This window comes from Brassica napus, chromosome C9 (assembly GCF_020379485.1).
Source record: "Brassica napus cultivar Da-Ae chromosome C9, Da-Ae, whole genome shotgun sequence".
Classification (NCBI taxonomy): Eukaryota; Viridiplantae; Streptophyta; class Magnoliopsida; order Brassicales; family Brassicaceae; genus Brassica; species Brassica napus.
Genome location: NC_063452.1, coordinates 34,970,654 through 34,974,395, shown reverse-complemented (window position 1 = coordinate 34,974,395; position 3,742 = coordinate 34,970,654).

Here is a 3,742-nt window from a genome sequence, read left to right as displayed (position 1 = left end):
AGCCTTTGAGGTGGTTAAAACGGATTTCAAAAATCAAAAATCTCTTCTTTCTATCTTGAAAAAATTCCCTTGTTTGCTTGGATCTACCCTTTGGGATTCCTTGATCTGTTCTCTTAGAACATTGAGAAGAAGCTCGTGTGATTACCATAAAATCTGAGAGAAACGCTTGAGTGGGTGAGATTAAACATTTGAGAGTGTGAGGTTTTATTTCCTAACTTTTGTGTTGAGATTTTCAGGTTATGATGTTTGGTCTTCAAAGGAAAAGTAGCAAGGAGAAACCCTCACGAGAAACTGTCTCTCATTCTCCATTTGAATATTCTTTGAATAATTTTGATGAGTTTGTTAGTGTGCAGGAACGGCTAGACATAAGGTGTAAGGATCATATCAAAACGACCAGAGATGTGGCTGATCCAAAAAGGCGAATAATTCAGTTTGATGTCCAAGAAATCTGTGACAACTTTGAGAAGGGAATGATGAAAGCCCTCACAGACATCAGCAAGAGCCATAAGAAGAGCACATCCACACGTGCACCTGTAGCTGAGCCATCTTTGTTCATCAGTGAAAAACCTAAAGGTAAATCTGAAACCCATGTTGAAGAGTTTAAAGATTTTTCAGATTCTTTACACATCTTTGATGAATCTGATGAAGTGCCAATTGAAAGCTTGATGACTTGTGAGAATAAATGTGATCTTCCTTCTCTTGAACCTAAGTTTGTAACTGATATTGAACAGGCTATTGTAGAACTAACCATTTTGCAACCTGAGCATCCGAGTAGTCTTGTTTTGTCTCCACAAGTTTTTGAGGAAGAGACACTAGATTTACCACATCAAGGACCACGTCTTGACACTTGGATATCTTTTGATGAAGATCTAGATCCTATCTTTGATGAGGAGGACGAACCTGGTCCAGTTTTGATGAAGGAGCAACAAACATCACATCCATCGCTATTGAGAGCCATCTTTGCTTTGATCCCGGCACAACTCCTGCCCCTTTGTCTTTTGAACTTCAAGAGCACTGTGAGCAATCTGATTTTCTTAATTCTCAGCCTGATATATTTGTTAATATCAGTTCTCTTGATGTGATTCGTTTTGGTCTTGAAAAGGTGAAAGATTTTTGTGTTTCAAAATCTGTTTTTGAAAGCATGATTAATTCTTTTAAAATCTTTAAACCTGATGAACTTCTTGATCAACCACGTTTTCAAAAAGACAATGGCATCAATTCTGGAATAATCATGAGTTTTGATCAGTTATTAAAGCATAGCAAAGGCTTTGATCGTTTTGAAAAACCTCTTGAGCTTGATTTGAAACAAAGTGATTTTTGTGCTAGAAAATCATTTGATTCGTTTGTTTTTAAAGAGAATGGCTTTGATCTGAGTTCTTCTAAACACGCACTTATCACTGATGATTTGTTTCCATCCTCTTGTGCATTGGACGATTTCTTGATTAAAAAGATGGTGAAACATAAATCACTTGAACCTGAAACTGATTTTTGTGATTTTGATTTTTGTGATTCAATTTTATAGCCTGATCTCTTGTGTTCTGAAACTGATAAAACAGGGCATTTTCTGAGATCAATTCTTGATAATTGTGTTGATTTGAGCCTGGATGATATTGTGGTTTACAACACTTTCTTTGAAAAACATCTTAAGTCTTTAATAGTTGATTCTCAATATGAACTTAAGCTTGTGTGTTCAGATGTTTAGCAGGAAAAGCACGTCTTGAAAATAGATACTATTGTTGCATATTTTGATAAAATTCTGATCTGTAATGTCTACTTTGATGTGCATCTTGACAAGCTGAAATGTGTGCTACTTGTTCTTGGAAAAGATATCTCGATTTTTGATTTGAACAAGTATTTGTCTTGCATATTTGATCCTGGTCTTTTAGTGTTTGTTTTGAGTATCGAGGAAAGACAGGTTCAGCCTCTGAGAAATAAAAGCATTGACCGTGCCCAACAGCCTGAGATTTGGAGAAGCTTTGTTGTCCAAACCGGCTGCCTTGGAGATGCCAGCGACAAGGGTTCAGTACAAAACGAATATCTCAACATTCAGAAGGTCTTTTGTCACGAATCCAATTTCCTTGGAAATCCAAATCACCAAGGATTCACTGAGGCTTAAAATTACTTGAAAAGCTTCAAGGAGGAAGGAGTTATGAATTTTCCAAACCGGAGGTTCTCCAGCCCGTCTATCCGCGAGTACCAGACTTCTAAAGGAGATTCAGGCCCAAGAAAGAAGCGGCATGAGCCAAAACCGATCCTCCATGAACCAAAGGAGTTTCCTCCGTCAACCTCCTGTCAAAACCAAAAGCACTGTAAGGATCATGGGTTGAATGTCTCTGCTCATCATGAAAACATTTTGAATCCGTGAATTTCCAAAAGAAAACACATCTTTACTTGGTTGAAAAACGTTTTGCTTAAACCTTTTCATGAATTGTTTTACTTAAGCTGTGCTTTGAAAGAGATTTGGTGTAGAAAAATGCATGAACCAAAATTACTTAGGCCAAAGAATCAATTTGATTTCGTTCATGATGAGAATTTTTCAGATTTGGCATTGTCTCTTTCTTTCCCTAACTGTTTCACAGCTTGGCCTAATTTTAAAATTGATAAACCAATTTTTGGTGATCAGTTTACTTGCTTGATGCTTGTCCACGTGCTTGATGATTATCCTAAGAGTTTTGATCCTGTTTTTGATGTCTTATGGATAGAGAAACGCTTTGATTATTTCTTTATCAGATTTGATGTGGGTTCTCCGGTTGTTTTGAATGAACAGGTGAAGTTAAGAGTTTCCAAGGCTCTTAATCAAATGTTATAGTATAAAGGATGTCAAACCAGTTCTAAGTGATTCTAAAGCAAAGTGAATGCAAGACCATGCTTAATCTAAATGCTATCAATTGGTGAGATGATTTTTGAACTAGAATACTACTAAAATGCAATAAAGAGCAAAGCTTTCCTTTCTTATGAAATGGAAGAACTCATGGGCTAAGGGAATTGATCTTGGGTGATCAAGTTTCAATCTAAAGGTTGTGCCTTTCAATCAATCTATCAACCTTAGACCTAGACACAATCCTAAACAAACTCTATCTCTAGATGAATGCTCATTCACTAAGATAACGCAAGCATCAAATTTCTTTGGTTGAATATTATCTAAGCAATCATTAATTTCAAGTCCATTAGCCATCTTAACACCTTTAAAATCAAATCTCTTTGGTAAAGAATGTTAAAAGCTTAGGAGAGTTGGTTCAGGCATTTCATCAAACACCTTTCGGATATGTAATGCCTAGAGTTCAACTTTAGAGAGGCCAGCTCTAAAATTGCAATAAAGCACTCTACTAGCAAGGAACAAGATGGATCTATAATAAAACACCTTAGATCTAGCTTAATCACCCTTAGTCTCCCTAACATATGAATCCAAAGATGACTACTCACTAATCTTCATGATAAACCCAAGAATCAATGATGATTTGGTGTTAATCATGATTGGTGATCAATATAACTAAGCAATCACACAAGATAATAATCAAGATTAGATCTTTTACCTAAAGGTTCTTTGTGATTATATAGAAAAAACAAGATAAGTCCTAATTTTAGGTTTAAAGAGTATTTATAGGACTCCTAAAAACCTAGTGGGCCTCAAAAACAAGTCTGAGAAGGTCCAGCAAAACATGAAAAATCGACCAAATATAGATCTTGCGTGCGTGTTCGTGACCCCGCTCCAGTGGGTCGCTCCAGTGGGTCGCTCCAGCTT